Here is a 17135-nt window from a genome sequence, read left to right on the forward strand (position 1 = left end):
CAAGTAAGGCCGTGGTCACACGTTCCGGTATCTGTCCGTTCATAATGCAACAGTAGCGCACAGGGGACGGTCCTTTCCCTTAAAAAAAAATGCATTTTGAGGTACACTTCTGCAAATGCCATACTGATCACATGCATTTGCATGGAAAGGCTTGTAAGTATTGACAAAGGTCCGCCCCCTGTGCACCAGCATTTCATTAGGACTGGACCGATAAAGCCGCTGACACATGTACTGCTTGTAGGCAGTTTTTAATGCAACACAAGCGCAAAGGTGGCCGCATTTGGACAAATGGCATATGTGCTTACAGGGATATGCATGTGTCTCTATATAAATGCATATGTGCATGGGCAGAGGCTGACCCCCTTTTCACTTGGGTTGCATTATAAACGGACTGGTTGAGCAACATCTGCCTGTGTTATAATGCCTTGACTATAAAAACTGTAAACTTGGTTAACTAACAGTAAAACGGAAACTGCAACAATAAAGACTGCTAATTGCGTTGTGTTAGGTCATGGGGTTGATTTGGACAATGTGACGCAGAAAAGGAAAATGTTGAGGCTGGCAATGCAGTTACTGTCTGCAACTCTTCATGTCGCCTTTGCTGCCTCCATGGGCTCGAATTGGAAAGCAGCAGTGGAAGATAGGAACTATTTGGATCCTCGGAATATGATGTGCTTGGCAATGCATGAGTTTGTGGATTTTCAGTTCGTGTACATGTTTGTTTTTTTGGAGGTGATGCTACAAGACTAGTAGTTGGACTAGTTTCGAATGGTTGTGTAGTTGTTGTTTTTGGACACAATAAGGGGGTCATTTACTAAGGGCCCGATTCGCGGTTTCCCGACGTGTTACCCGAATATTTCCGATTTGCGCCGATTGTACCTGAATTGCCCCGGGATTGTGGCGCACGCGATCGGATTGTGGCGCATCGGCGCCGGCATGCGCGTGACGGAAATTGGGGGGCGTGGCTGAACGAAAACCCGACGGATTCGGAAAAACCGCCGCATTTAAAAAACGAAAAAGTGTCGCTTGGGGAGCGCTCACCTTCACCTGGTCCGAGGTGGTGCATTCCGGCGCGATGAGATGATTTTCAGCGCAGCAGCGCCACCTGGTGGACGGCGGAGGAACTGCCTTCATGAATCCCGTCCGGACCCGAATCCAGAGCAGAGAACGCGCCGCTGGATCGCAAATGGACCGGGTAAGTAAATCTGCCCCAATAAGTCTTTTAAATTGTTGACCAAAACATCAATACTAGGCAAAAAATCACAATTGTCAAACAGTTCCACCACAGTCATGACATAAGCAATAAATAAATTGCGTTTCCCAGCAGGGAAGCGTCTGCATTGGCCCGCTACTACAACACCCAACCCATCATACATGTCTTGTGACCCTGCACGACGCATCATGTTTACCGCCTCATGTTCAATAGCACTTATTGGATCGGACTGCACACGTGCTGCCCTTCTTCGAGTTTGCCTGGTGTTGATGGCTGGTGGTTCTGGTGGAGAGTCGTCAATTTCCACGTTCCATGTGCATCTTCAAGCAAAGATGTGTGCCTCTGCTCCATTGTCTGGTCATCTGTATCCAGATGTTCGTGTGCTTGTCCTCTTAGATTTTTGGAAATGTTTCCTTGAGTCCTAAGATTTTTTGGGGGTTTATAAAAATTTTTAATTTTGTCTTATTGTACTGTAAAATTTCATATTAAGATGCAGTAATTTCATTGTACATTCCAAATTGAAAATAATTTTTTTTTTTTTTGTAAAATATTTAAACTTGAGATGATCAAGCAATAAAATGCTCGAGTGCTCGTATCGAATAACAAACAACATTGAGGTCAATGGGAGACTCGAGCTTTTTGAACTGAAACAACACATTGAAAGAACACTAATGAAGAACACATTGCAGATGTTCCCTACATCTGCTAACTTATCCAAAGACACGCGTGCCAAATGGTGTTCTTCACAATAGGATATGAAGAACAATGGGGGTCATTTACTAAGGGCCCGATTCGCGTTTTCCCGACGTGTTACCCGAATATTTCCGATTTGCGCCGATTGTACCTGAATTGCCCCGGGATTGTGGCGCACGCGATCAGATTGTGGCGCATCGGCGCCGGCATGCACGCGACGGAAATCGGGGGGCGTGGCCGAACGAAAACCCGACGGATTCGGAAAAACCGCCGCATTTAAAAACCGAAAAAGTGTCGCTTGGGGAGCTCTTACCTTCACCTGGTCCAGCTCGGTGCATTCCGACGCGATGAGATGACTTTCAGCGCAGCAGCGCCACCTGGTGGACGGCGGAGGAACTACCTTCATAAATCCCGGCCGGACCCGAATCCTGTGCAGAGAACGTGCCGCTGGATCGCAAATGGACCGGGTAAGTAAATCTGCCCCAATATGTGTGAAGAACACATTGCAGATGTTTCCAGACAACAGCAGAGTGTTCTTCACACATAATTTGGCACGTGTGTATACCGATAAATTAGCAGATGTTTGTAACATCTGCAATGTGTTGTAATCTGTGTTTTTCACTTCAATGATCCTGTGTTCAATGATTTCATTGTATTCTTTACTTTTCTTCTCTGTGTTTCCATAATTAACAGTTAAATCTCAAGCAGGGGAAATACTCGTCCAAGCACCGAGCCATTCACAGTATGCCAATACTAGAACGAGCATCAAGCTTTGACGAGTATACTTGTATTTTTTTTTTTTTTATACAAAAATATTTTTTATTTTTGTGCTAAGAAAATGACTTAACATTTTTCAATACATGAATACAAAATGATCTTATTTTAAAAATAAGCTTACGGCCGAAGAGTACGAGTTGGTAAGAGAAAAAGTAATTCCTCAAAATGTTGATAAGGCCTTTTGTGAGACGGGGAGGAGCCACTCTTTTCATTTATTGCAACTTCTCGTCTGAAGCGATCCCTACATGACCGCCACCTAGTGCGATCCTGCTCTTCTGTTTTAAATGATAATTAAGTTTTGTTAGTAAATTTGAAAATAACACAAAAATTAATGCAAAAATTTGTTGCACTTACCCATTTTCCACCGATCACGTGGTTCCATCTCCTCCCAATCGCTGGTTAATTCCTTGCATATTTGAATCCAGGCCTGACTTCTTTTGCTTTTGCTGGCATAATGTTTGTGTTGTAAGTCCCATAGCATTGGTCTTTCCTTCACCTATGTATGAGCACACAATTTGTCTTTATTTGTCGCTGCAAAGTGTTTTAATGTTGTAAATAAAAACTATAAATTTTTAATTTGTTAATTTTGATTTATGTCAAACCTCTTCTTGCTTTTCATTGTGTTATTTCTAATGTATCTTTTATGGACAATTTTGTTTAAAAATTTTACAATAAACTTTGACCAAAGAAAAAAAAAAACGGTATTAATTGTATTTGAGCATTTGTTTTAATTTTTGTATTTGTAAATTGCAAAGTAAAAATTTTAAACCTAAAAACAATTAAAAAAATTGAGTATAAGGGGATCCAAATCTAAGCCGTGACCAGTAATTTAAACCACAAAAACTGCGTTAATCTATTGACTCAAGTGTAAGCCCAGGGTGTAGTATACAGCCAGCCACATACAGTATACAGGAAGCCCCCATGTAGTATACAGCCTGCCCCCCCCTATTTTTTAAACCAGACATAACACAAAAATTTATATTCACTCTCTGTTGAGCCCAATCCATGTCGCGGCTCCCGGCGGATTCTTCTCTCTTCTCTAGCTGCCATAGTTTTGTCCATGCAATCTGCAGGCCGTAGCACAATACAATGCGGCCCTGTTGACACTGATGACCTCATCAGCGCTGCCTCATAGTGTGCAACGGCCATCAGATTGCATGGACGCAACTATGGCAGCTACAGAAGAGAGAAGATAGAGAATGAAACACAGGGAGCCGCAACGGGGATCATAAGCCGCAATCAACATTGTGGACAATGGATGGTTTTTTTCATTAAATTTAAAAAAATGTCTATAGGATAAGCCAAGAAGAGCTATTTTAGATTTTTTGTGCATGTTAAAAGTAGGCATATACACAAGCATATACAGTATATAGCCTTCTCTCACCATGGAGTATGTAGCTACATGCACACTGCCTTAGGACGTGGTCACACATTCCGCTAACCGTCCGTTAATAACGCTACGCTAGTGCACAGGGGGCGGTCAAAGTTCAAAATAGACATGCATTTCCGTGGAATACCATGTGACCAATAGTCCAATTTCATGATTAACAATGGAGATTTTTTAAAAATTTGGGGCCAAGGCCGGCACCCTGTGTGCAAGCGTTTCACTATGAACGGGCGGAGAGTGGAATGTGTATCCATGGCCATATGCTACATTTACTAAAAAATAATAGGGGCGTATATACGGCCAATAAATGTTCAGCATACATTCAAATGGCATCAAGACTTCCAACGGTAGCAGTACTGTGCAGCACACGTTGTGCTTCGTACCCCGTGAAAAGATTGGACATGTGCGATATTTACGCGGCAAATGACACTTTGAAACATATATACCTATAGAGAGGGGCAGGGCTGAGCAGCACTCACCTCCTCCTCCTCCTCTCCCCCGCAATGTGCACAACATGTTATGGAGTGTGAGGGCGCATTCAGACAATGCATTGCGTAGTGTGGTGCGTTGCGTTTTGAACGCATTCCATTGACTTGAGCATCGATCACATGCTAAGTATACATTGGGGCAGATTTACTTACCCGGCCCATTTGCGATCCAGCGGGGCGTTCTCTGCGCTGGATTCTGGTCCGGCCGGGATTTATTAAGGTAGTTCCTCCGCCGTCCACCAGGTGGCGCCGCTGCGCTGAAAAGCATCGGAACGCACTCCAATACACCACGGCCGGCTGAGTGAAGGTAAGCGCAAGCTCCGCAACAGATTTTCTGTTTTTAAATGCGGCTGTTTTTCCAAATACGTCGGGTTTTCATTCAGCCACGCCCCCCGATTTCCGTCGCGCGCATGCCAGCGCAAATGCACCACAATCCAATCGCGTGTGCAAAAAAACCCAGGGCAATACAGGGAAAATCAGCGCGAATCAGAAATATTCTTGAAACACGTTGGGAAAACGCAAATCGGGCCCTTAGTAAATGAACCCCATTGGGGCAGATTTACTTACCCGGCCCATTCGCGATCCAGCGGCGCGTTCTCTGCTCTGGATTCGGGTCCGGCCGGGATTTAAGAAGGAAGTTCCTCCGCCGTCCACGAGGTGGCGCTGCTGCGCTGAAAATCATCTCAACGCGCCGGAATGCACCACCTCGGACCAGGTGAAGGTAAGCGCTCCCCAAGCGACACTTTTTCGGTTTTTAAATGCGGCGGTTTTTCCGAATACGTCGGGTTTTCGTTCGGCCACGCCCCCGATTTCCGTCGCGCGGATGCCGGCGCCGATGCGCCACAATCCGATCACGTGCGACACAATCCCGGGGCAATTCAGGTACAATCGACGCAAATCGGAAATATTCGGGTAACACGTCGGGAAAACGCGATTCGGGCCCTTAGTAAATGACCCCCATTGTGTCAAAAATGCACAACACAACATAACACAACGCATCATCTGAATGCACACGTGTATATACACTGCCAGGCCGCTGTGTTAGAAAGCAGATTTTAAATGTTATAAACAAATTTGACAAAAAAATTATTAAAGAAAAAAGAAATCTCCTCAGCAAAGTCACATAAAAGGATTTTAAAGGACAATGCATACAGCATTTAGGCAAAAATAAAAAATGCAAAGTGAAAAAGAAGGACACATTTTTATTTTTGAAAAAGAACCCCAAAAAATCAAAAAAAAAAAAATGTTTTACAAAAACCATGACAGGAAAAAGAAAGCCACCACAACCAGAAAAGTATATGCAGCAAAAAATATCGTCAAAGAAGGAAAAAAAAAAAAAAGGACAAGTTAAATAAAGAATTAGAGACACAGAAACTGACAAAAAAACTTACCAGAGAAATGACATGTGAGGCATCAAGATCCGAGCGACCACCAGATGCCATACTGGCAAGTGCACCCTGACACAAATACCACGAGAAATGAAATGCCAACTTTGCAAAAATGTAAACAGCGGGAAAAACATCATGAAGAAGCAGACAGAAGCGGTACTGAACGTCAGGCGCATCCGTCAAACGCACACAGAGCTAAACAACGTTCACTGACAACACGCCAGACGCATGCGTCCATCAACAATATGAAAAACGCAACTGGACGCAAATAGACGTGCGCGAAGCGCATAGAAACGCAAGGACGAAACTGCAACAAAGAAAAGCCATTAATAACCATAGAAAAAGAACTGGATGCGTCCGTCAAAAAGACGTAGGACGCACGCATCAGGCGTATCGTGTGACCGCGGCCTTAGGCTCTTATAGATGCCTCAGTTACAGGGGAAAACTTGTAATAGATGTTCTGTGGAGGAGTAGTAATAGCGTGGAGGAGCAGGCGTTGTGTGGAGGAGTAGGCTTCTGTGGAGGAGTAATAGTAGCGTGGAGAAGCAGGCGTAGCGTGGGGGAGCAGGCGTTGCGTGGAGGGGCAGGCGTTCTGTGGGGGAGAAGTAATAGCATGGAGGAGTAGGCGTTCTGTGCAGGAGTAAGTGTCCTGTGGTGGAGCAGGCGTTGTGTGGAGGAGTAGTAATAGCGTGGAGGAGTAGACGTTGTGTGGAGGGGCAGGCGTGTGGAGGGGCAGGCGTTGTGTGGTGGAGCAGGCGTTGCGTGGAGGGGCAGGCGTTGTGTGGAGGAGTAGTAATAGCATGGAGGAGTAGGCGTTCTGTGCAGAAGTAAGCGTTCTGTGTTGGAGCAGGCGTTGTGTGGAGGAGTAGTAATAGCGTGGAGGAGTAGACGTTGTGTGGAGGGGCAGGCGTGTGGAGGGGCAGGCATTGTGTGGTGGAGCAGGCGTTGCGTGGAGGGGCAGGCGTTGTGTGGAGGGGCAGGCGTTCTGTGCAGGAGTAGCAATAGCGTGGAGGAGTAGACGTTCTGTGCAGGAGTAAGCGTTCTGTGGTGGAGCAGGCGTTGTGTGGAGGAGTAGTAATAGTGTGGAGGAGTAGACGTTGTGTGGAGGGGCAGGCGTGTGGAGGGGGAGGGTTTGTGTGGAGGAGTAGACATTCTGTGGAGGAGGGGCAGGTGTTGTGTGGAGGGGCAGGCGTTGTGTGGAGGGGCAGGCGTTCTGTGCAGGAGTAAGCGTTGTGTGGTGGAGCAGGCGTTGTGTGGTGGCGCAGGCGTTGTGTGGTGGAGCAGGCGTTGTGTGGAGGGGCAGGCGTTGTGTGGTGGAGCAGGCGTTGTGTGGTGGAGCAGGCGTTGTGTGGTGGAGCAGGCGTTGTGTGGTGGGGCAGGCGTTGTGTGGTGGAGCAGGCGTTGTGTGGTGGAGCAGGCGTTGTGTTGAGGGGCAGGCGTTGTGTGGAGGGGCAGGCGTTGTGTGGAGGGGTAGGCGTTGTGTGGAGGGGCAGGCGTTGTGTGGAGGGGCAGGCGTTGTGTGGTGGAGCAGGCGTTGTGTGGAGGAGCAGGCGTTGTGTGGAGGAGCAGGCGTTGTGTGGTGAAGCAGGCGTTGTGTGGTGAAGCAGGCGTTGTGTGGTGGAGCAGGCGTTGTGTGGAGGAGCAGGCGTTGTGTGGAGGAGCAGGCGTTGTGTGGTGGAGCAGGCGTTGTGTTTTGGAGCAGGCGTTGTGTGGTGGAGCAGGCGTAACGTGGAGGAGTAGGCATTCTGTGGAGGAGGGGCAGGCATTCCGTGGAGGGGCAGGCGTTGTGTGGTGGCGCAGGCGTTGTGTGGAGGGGCAGGCGTTGTGTGGTGGCGCAGGCGTTGTGTGGAGGGGCAGGCGTTGTGTGGTGGAGCAGGCGTTGTGTGGTGGAGCAGGCGTTGTGTGGAGGGGCAGGCGTTGTGTGGTGGAGCAGGCGTTGTGAGGAGGAGAAGGCGTAACGTGAAGGGGCAGGCGTTGCGTGGAGGGGCAGGCGTTGCGTGGAGGGGCAGGCGTTGTGTGAAGGGGCAGGCGTTGTGTGGTGGCGCAGGCGTTGTGTGGAGGGGCAGGCGTTGTGTGGTGGAGCAGGCGTAACGTGGAGGAGTAGGCATTCTGTGGAGGAGGGGCAGGCGTTGTGTGGAGGGGCAGGCGTAACGTGGAGGAGTAGGCATTCTTGGAGGAGGGGCAGGCGCTGTGTGGAGGGGCAGGCGTTGTGTGGAGGGGCAGGCGTTGTGTGGAGGGGCAGGCGTTGTGTGGAGGGGCAGGCGTTGTGTGGAGGGGCAGGCGTTGTGTGGAGGGGCAGGCGTTGTGTGGTGGAGCAGGCGTTGCATGGAGGGGCAGGCGTTGTGTGGAGGAGTAGTAATAGCATGGAGGAGTAGGCGTTCTGTGCAGAAGTAAGCGTTCTGTGTTGGAGCAGGCGTTGTGTGGAGGAGTAGTAATAGCGTGGAGGAGTAGACGTTGTGTGGAGGGGCAGGCGTGTGGAGGGGCAGGCGTTGTGTGGTGGAGCAGGCGTTGCGTGGAGGGGCAGGCGTTGTGTGGAGGGGCAGGCGTTGTGTGGTGCAGCAGGCGTAACGTGGAGGAGTAGGCATTCTGTGGAGGAGGGGCAGGCGCTGTGTGGAGGGGCAGGCGTTGCGTGGAGGGGCAGGCGTAGCGTGGAGGGACAGGCGTTGTGTGGTGGAGCAGGCGTAACGTGAAGGGGCAGGCGTTGCGTGGAGGGGCAGGCGTTGCGTGGAGGGGCAGGCGTTGTGTGAAGGGGCAGGCGTTGTGTGGTGGCGCAGGCGTTGTGTGGAGGGGCAGGCGTTGTGTGGTGGAGCAGGCGTAACGTGGAGGAGTAGGCATTCTGTGGAGGAGGGGCAGGCGTTGTGTGGAGGGGCAGGCGTTGTGTGGAGGGGCAGGCTTTGTGTGGTGGAGCAGGCGTAACGTGGAGCAGTAGGCATTCTGTGGAGGAGGGGCAGGCGCTGTGTGGAGGGGTAGGCGTTGCGTGGAGGGACAGGCGTTGTGTGGTGGAGCAGGCGTAACGTGAAGGGGCAGGCGTTGCGTGGAGGGGCAGGCGTTGTGTGGAGGGGCAGGCGTTGTGTGGTGGCGCAGGCGTTGTGTGGAGGTGCAGGCGTTGTGTGGTGGAGCAGGCGTAACGTGGAGGAGTAGGCATTCTTGGAGGAGGGGCAGGCGCTGTGTGGAGGGGCAGGCGTTGTGTGGAGGGGCAGGCGTTGTGTGGAGGGGCAGGCGTTGTGTGGAGGGGCAGGCGTTGTGTGGTGGAGCAGGCGTTGCATGGAGGGGCAGGCGTTGTGTGGAGGAGTAGTAATAGCATGGAGGAGTAGGCGTTCTGTGCAGGAGTAAGCGTTCTGTGTTGGAGCAGGCGTTGTGTGGAGGAGTAGTAATAGCGTGGAGGAGTAGACGTTGTGTGGAGGGGCAGGCGTGTGGAGGGGCAGGCGTTGTGTGGTGGAGCAGGCGTTGCGTGGAGGGGCAGGCGTTGTGTGGAGGGGCAGGCGTTCTGTGCAGGAGTAGTAATAGCGTGGAGGAGTAGACGTGCTGTGCAGGAGTAAGCGTTCTATGGTGGAGCAGGCGTTGTGTGGAGGAGTAGTAATAGTGTGGAGGAGTAGACGTTGTGTGGAGGGGCAGGCGTGTGGAGGGGCAGGCTTTGTGTGGAGGAGTAGACATTCTGTGGAGGAGGGGCAGGTGTTGTGTGGAGGGGCAGGCGTTGTGTGGAGGGGCAGGCGTTCTGTGCAGGAGTAAGCGTTGTGTGGAGGGGCAGGCGTTGTGTGGTGGAGCAGGCGTTGTGTGGTGGAGCAGGCGTTGTGTGGTGGAGCAGGCGTTGTGTGGAGGGGCAGGCGTTGTGTGGTGGAGCAGGCGTTGTGTGGAGGGGCAGGCGTTGTGTGGAGGGGCAGGCGTTGTGTGGAGGGGCAGGCATTGTGTGGTGGGGCAGGCGTTGTGTGGTGGAGCAGGCGTTGTGTGGTGGAGCAGGCGTTGTGTTGAGGGGCAGGCGTTGTGTGGAGGGGCAGGCGTTGTGTGGAGGGGCAGGCATTGTGTGGTGGAGCAGGCGTTGTGTGGAGGAGCAGGCGTTGTGTGGAGGAGCAGGCGTTGTGTGGTGGAGCAGGCGTTGTGTTTTGGAGCAGGCGTTGTGTGGTGGAGCAGGCGTAACGTGGAGGAGTAGGCATTCTGTGGAGGAGGGGCAGGCGTTGCGTGGAGGGGCAGGCGTTGTGTGGTGGCGCAGGCGTTGTGTGGAGGGGCAGGCGTTGTGTGGTGGAGCAGGCGTTGTGTGGTGGAGCAGGCGTTGTGTGGAGGGGCAGGCGTTGTGTGGTGGAGCAGGCGTTGTGAGGAGGAGAAGGCGTTGTGTGGTGGAGCAGGCGTTGTGTGGTGGCGCAGGCGTTGTGTGGTGGAGCAGGCGTTGTGTGGAGGAGTAGGCGTTGTGTGGTAGAGCAGGCGTTGTGTGGTGGAGCAGGCGTTGTGTGGTGGGGCAGGCGTTGTGTGGAGGGGCAGGCGTTGTGTGGTGGAGCAGGCGTTCTGTGGTGGAGCAGGCGTTGTGTGGAGGGGCAGGCGTTGTGTGGAGGGGCAGGCGTTGTGTGGAGGGGCAGGCGTTGTGTGGAGGGGCAGGCGTTGTGTGGTGGAGCAAGCATTGTGTTTTGGAGCAGGTGTTGTGTGGTGGAGCAGGCGTAACGTGGAGGAGTAGGCATTCTGTGGAGGAGGGGCAGGCGCTGTGTGCAGGGGCAGGCGTTGCGTGGAGGGGCAGGCGTTGTGTGGAGGGGCAGGCGTTGTGTGGTGGCGCAGGCGTTGTGTGGAGGGGCAGGCGTTGTGTGGAGGGGCAGGCGTTGTGTGGAGGGGCAGGCGTTGTGTGGAGGGGCAGGCGTTGTGTGGAGGGGCAGGCGTTGTGTGGTGGAGCAAGCGTTGTGTTTTGGAGCAGGTGTTGTGTGGTGGAGCAGGCGTAACGTGGAGGAGTAGGCATTCTGTGGAGGAGGGGCAGGCGCTGTGTGCAGGGGCAGGCGTTGCGTGGAGGGGCAGGCGTTGTGTGGAGGGGCAGGCGTTGTGTGGTGGCGCAGGCGTTGTGTGGAGGGGCAGGCGTTGTGTGGTGGAGCAGGCGTAACGTGGAGGAGTAGGCATTCTGTGGAGGAGGGGCAGGCGCTGTGTGGAGGGGCAGGCGTTGTGTGGAGGGGCAGGCGTTGTGTGGTGGAGCAGGCGTAACGTGGAGGAGTAGGCATTCTGTGGAGGAGGGGCAGGCGCTGTGTGGAGGGGTAGGCGTTGCGTGGAGGGACAGGCGTTGTGTGGTGGAGCAGGCGTAACGTGAAGGGGCAGGCGTTGCGTGGAGGGGCAGGCGTTTTGTGGAGGGGCAGGAGTTGTGTGGTGGCGCAGGCGTTGTGTGGAGGTGCAGGCGTTGTGTGGTGGAGCAGGCGTAACGTGGAGGAGTAGGCATTCTTGGAGGAGGGGCAGGCGTTGTGTGGAGGGGCAGGCGTTGTGTGGAGGGGCAGGCGTTGTGTGGAGGGGCAGGCGTTGTGTGGTGGCACAGGCGTTGTGTGGAGGGGCAGGCGTTGTGTGGTGGAGCAGGCGTAACGTGGAGGAGTAGGCATTCTGTGGAGGAGGGGCAAGCGCTGTGTGGAGGGGCAGGCGTTGCGTGGTGGGACAGGCGTTGTGTGGTGGAACAGGCTTTGCGTGGAGGGGCAGGCGTTGCATGGAGGGGCAGGCGTTGTGTGGAGGGGCATGCGTTGTGTGGTGGAGCAGGCGTAAAGTGAAGGGGCAGGCGTTGCGTGGAGGGGCAGGCGTTGTGTGGAGGGGCAGGCGTTGTGTGGTGGAGCAGGCGTAACGTGGAGGAGGGGCAGGCGCTGTGTGGAGGGGCAGGCGCTGTGTGGAGGGGCAGGCGTTGTGTGGAGGGGCAGGCGTTGTGTGGTGGCGCAGGCGTTGTGTGGAGGGGCAGGCGTTGTGTGGAGGGGCAGGCGTTGTGTGGAGGGGCAGGCGTTGTGTGGTGGCGCAGGCGTTGTGTGGAGGGGCAGGCGTTGTGTGGTGGAGCAGGCGTAATGTGGAGGGGCAGGCGTTGCGTGGAGGGGCTTGCGTTGTTCTGCGTAGGTTGTGTACTACCCCCACCATGTCCCAGAAGTCACTGACTTGGAGGTATATAATTATATGGCCTCCGATATGGAGTCTGCTAGTGGGGATGAGTGTGGGGACGGGTGTTTTGTTTGTGTACCTCTTCCTCATAAAGCGACTCTGAGGAACCCCCGAGAAGGCTCTTTCGTAGTAGTGCTGAAGTGCCTAGGTACATGTTGCATGTTGTGTGTGAACTGTGGCTTGGATTTACTGAGCCACACCCTGCTCCTTGCATTGCAGCCCTGCCCAGCAAGGGTTACTAGCCTGATTGACAGTTCCTCCAGTGTGCTGCTGGAGGCGTGTCTGGGAACTACATTTATACCTCCCTACTCTCATCATACCTTGCTGTACAAGAGAGAGGTTGCATCATGATTCTTGGAGTGTTTATCTCCCGTGGCAGGAGCTGGGCACAAGATGACATAATAGATATTTTGTACTATCCATTATGCATCATCCTTGGGGTTAAAATGCTCACTACACCCCTAGATTCATTCATGGAGGGATGTCGTTTTCAAACAGGGTCAGTTCTCAGGGGTTCCTACTGTAACGATCCCCGAGGGCATCTACAAATGTTTTATGGTGCCAAAAAAATTGTAAATGACGGTACTCCAAATGCCATTGTCTTCCGAGCCCTGCCCTGTCTCCATCTTTGTAGATTATTGGCATGTACCCGGGAGAACCTGCATGATGATTTTTGGGGTGTTTGCCTCCAGTTGCATGAATTGAGTAAAATACTTTTGACACTACAATTACAAATTTAGAGAAATTGCAAAGCAAATTTTACTCCACACCGTTCAATTTGTGTTACATTTGAGCCAGGATCTTATGGGTTAAACTACTCATACATGCTCTTTCCTAAAATGGGGTCACTACACGGGGGTTTCTATTGTACTGGTACCTCAGGGGCACCCCAACACCAGTCTAGTGAAACGGGTGCTCCAAAAGCTAGATTTTGCTTGTCCCTTCTCCGGCCTGCCGTGTCCCCAGCCTGTAGACTATTGCTACACATGGGGCATTTCCATACCCGTAGTAACCCACTGAATGATTTTTGGGGTGTTTATCCACAGTGGGATGATTTGGGCTGAATACATTTCTTCCTACTTTTGCACATTTGAGAAAACAATGCAATTTTTACACTGCCCCCATCATTTTGCATTACATTTGACCCAGCATCTCAGGGGTTGAAATGTTCATACAACCCTAGATAAATTCTTTGAAGGCTGCCCTTTTCTAAAATGGGGTCACTTCTTGGGGGTTTCTATTGTACTGGTACACCCCAACACCAGTCTAGTGACAAGGGTGCTCAAAACGCAAAATTTCGCTCCTTCCCTTCTCAGCCCTGCCACATGGCACATGTGTGGTATTGCCGTACTCGGGACGACCCGCAGAATGATTTTTGGGGTGTTTGTCTAAAGTGGCGTGGGTGGGATACAATATATTAGGCAGTAAAATTACATTTTTGAGATAAAAACACATTTTTTACTCTGCACCATTTCCTTTGCATTAGATTTTGGCCAGCATGTTGAGGGTTAAAATGCTCACCTCCAGTTCCCGGATAAGTATTTGAGGGGTGTAGTTTCCAAAATGGTATAATTTCTTGGGGGTTTCTATTGCACTGGTAACTCACGGGCCCTGCCAACATGACATGGCACTGTAAATCCAAACGTGTAAAAACAGCTGCAAAAGCAAAATTTCGCTCCTTTGCTTCTCAGCCCTGCTGTGTGCCCAGTCTGTAAATTATTGGCACATATGTGGTATTGCCGTACTGATTTTTGGGGTGTTTATCTAAGAGTGGCATGGGTTTGGCACAATGGGGGTCATTTACTAAGGGCCCGATTCGCGTTTTCCCGACGTGTTACCCGAATATTTCCGATTTGCGCCGATTTTCCCTGAATTACACCGGGATTTTGGCGCACGCAGTCGGATTTTGGCGCATCAGCGCTGGCATGCATGCGACGGAAATCGGGGGGCGTGGCCGAAAGAAAACTCGACGGATTCGGAAAAACCGCCGCATTTAAAAAAAAAAAGTGTCGCGGGACTCGCGCTTACCTTTACTAGGAATAGGCCGGTGAACTTCAGTGCATTCCGGGGAACTTCAGCGCAGCAGCGCCACCTGGTGGACGTCGGAGGAACTACCTTAGTGAATCCCGGCCGGACCCGAATCCTCCGCAGAGAACGCGCCGCTGCATCACGAATGGACCGGGTAAGTAAATCTTCCCCAATAAATGGATAAAACAAAACCATTTTTGCGATAAAAAGGCCACGATTCTTTATTAAGGGGTAACCAAGGAGATAAACATTTATTTAATAATAATAATTAATAATGAGAATAGTATAATTCAAATGACATAATTAAACACTACGGGGCAGATTTACTTACCCGGCCCATTCGCGATCCAGCGGCGCGTTCTCTGCGGAGGATTCCGGTCCGGCCGGGATTTATTAAGGTAGTTCCTCCACCGTCCACCAGGTGGCGCTGCTCCGCTGAAATGCATCGGAACGCACTTCAATACACCGAGGCCGGCTGAGTGAAAGTAAGCGCAAGCTCCGCGACAGATTTTCCGTTTTTAAATGCGGCGGTTTTTCCGAATACGTTGGGTTTTTGTTCAGCCACACCCCCGCCCGATTTCTGTCGCGCGCATGCCAGCGCCGATGCGCCACAATCCGATCACGTGCGCCTAAATCCCAGGGCAATACAGGGAAAATCGGCGCAAAACGGAAAAATTAGCCGTCGCAAAAACACGAATCGGACCCTTAGTAAATGACCACCAATGGGACTCATTTACTTACCTGGTCCAGTCGCGGTTCCGCGGCGCATTCTCTGACGATGATTCGGGTCTGCCGGGATTCACTAAGGTCGTGCGCCCGATATCCAGCAGGTGTTGCTGCTGCGCCGAGGTCCGCCGGAGTTCACCTGCTTCTTCTTCGTGCATGTGAGTGCTTGATCTCGCCAAAATCCCGGCGGAATTCGGCGCAAATCGGAAACCCGACGAAAGTGCACTATTCAGACCCTTAGTAAATGAGCCCCATTAATGTAAAGCTGAGAGACAAAACCCCCCACTAACAAGGAATGGTGACATTATATAAGTGACATATATACATTATACATGGGAGGTCTGGGCTCCTCTTCTTCTTGGCAGCCCCTTTTATCTGTAAGTGAGTGCGGGCATCTGCCAATCAGCCGCCCGCCAACAGTATTTTGCCTAGAAACATTATTTCCATTGTCCCAGCTGTTCACCAATAAGAGCTGACCTGACCAGCAGCCAATCAGCTCGCTTCATCATTTCATGATATTTCTGACAGGAAAAATGCGGGAAAGCTGAAACACAGATTTTTTTTTTTTACCTCATGAAGTAAATTTTAACCCTTTCACTGCCAAATAAAGTCAAATATGATTAACCATTACAACAAAATTGCTAAGGCATTGCGCCACTGTGTATCCACCTTCCCTAAACTTCAGGGGCCCCTTGTCATGATGACCAATACACGTATCCTTACAGACTCGGGCCACATTAACACAAACGTATCGGGGATGTACAAATTTGCGTCCGGATATAAGTCACACTTATTTTTCGATGGCGCACGGGCTCCGTTCGGTGAGCACAAGGCTGTAGTTACTTCTTGATTTACTTTGGGGCATGAAGCACAATATGAATTGATTCACTCTATGTCATGTATTGTTTTTTGGGTTAAAAACAGGACAAGCTGCTTGTACATGTATATATGTAGTGTCTCCACCAGTATTGTGTTCATGGATGCACTATGCCCGACGAGCCACAATACTGTGCACCTAAAGTGGCCATCCGGTGCTTATTCCCAGCATGCATCACATTTATGTCAGCAAGTCCTTTAAAATGATTGCACCAAACCTGGTGCACCTAGTGTAAGCGCTCTAGGCACCCGCAGGGTGGGCCAGATTATTGGAGACCATGGGGCTCATTTCCAAAGGTCCATCGGACGCATTTCCGTCGGGTTTTCCAAATTTTTCCAATTTGCCCTGAACTGCCCCGGGATTTTGGCACTCGTGATTGGATTTTGGCGCATCGGCGCGGGCTTGCACGCGACAGAAATTGGGGGGCGTGGCCGTCGGACAACCCAACAGAGTTGGACACTGCGCAAGATTTAACATTTAGAATTGTGTCGCCAGACATGCACTTACAAGCACTGGGAAGAAGAAGGTGAACTCCGGCGGACCTTGGCGCAGAAGCGACGGATGCAGGATATCGGGGAGCACAATCTTCATGAATCGCGCCGGACTTGATCTTCGTCGGACTGTTCGAATCTGGGATCGCGACTGGACGGTAAGTAAATTTGCCCCTCTGTGTCGGTCTTTATTTATGTGGTGCACTCTATACTTTATTGAGGAAAACCTCACTATTAATAAATTTGGGTCATTGTTTGGTTAAAATCTTACAAAAAGACTATAGATATGATGTGGGATAATACCCGAGTCTTTTGTAAAAGGAATGTTTAGATAAACTTTATGGGGGGGGGGGGGGGGGATTTATCACAAGTGTCTGAGAGCCAAACTGTTCTATATGCCTGCGGCAACCAATCGGGTCTCAGCTTTCATTTTCCCACAACTGTTTATAATATTACAGTTGATCTCTGTTTGGTTTCCATGGGCAACTAGAACAGTTTTACCTCAGACACTCCTGATAAATCTCTACCCCTGTCTTTTATATTATTTTACAGTTTCCTTGACCCCTAGTAATCTCAGCAGAGCTCCCCTAAAATCCTTATTTCTTAGACTGTAGATCAGAGGATTTAGTACAGGTGTAACTGTGGAATATAATGCAGTAAAAATCTGATCCAGAAGATAAACATTTTTCTTTGAGGGCATCAAGTACACACAACCTGCTGTGTCATAGTACAGAAGGAGGACGGTGAGGTGGGACGAGCACGTGGAGAAGACCTTCCTCCTTCCATCCTTGGATTTCATTCTTAAGATGACCTTGATTATTTCTACATAAGACATCAGACTGCACAGAAGTGGCCCAAGTCCAAGTACAATTGTTTCCAGATAGATGACGATGTGGAAGAGTTCGGTGCCGGTGCAGGCGATCTTGGTCAGAGCTTTGGAGTCGCAGTGGATTTGGTGAATTGTGTTGGATCGGCAG

At 51.1% G+C, this 17135-nt stretch overlaps 1 protein-coding gene and 1 long non-coding RNA gene across 3 annotated transcripts in view; both read right to left on the minus strand.

The window, feature by feature from the left end:
- Nucleotides 1–17135, minus strand: part of WDR90 (WD repeat domain 90) — a 716604-nt gene that overhangs the window by 134957 nt on the left and 564512 nt on the right. The gene's annotated exons all lie outside the window — the stretch shown is intronic.
- On the minus strand, nt 1242–3183 carry LOC140076024 (uncharacterized). The gene is made up of 3 exons (XR_011849499.1): nt 3038–3183; nt 2805–2958; nt 1242–1634 (listed from the first exon to the last, which is right to left on the minus strand). It is a non-coding gene; the product is annotated as an uncharacterized lncRNA (long non-coding RNA).

The sequence above is a fragment of the Engystomops pustulosus genome, chromosome 8 (genome assembly GCF_040894005.1).
Source record: "Engystomops pustulosus chromosome 8, aEngPut4.maternal, whole genome shotgun sequence".
Lineage (NCBI taxonomy): Eukaryota > Metazoa > Chordata > Amphibia > Anura > Leptodactylidae > Engystomops > Engystomops pustulosus.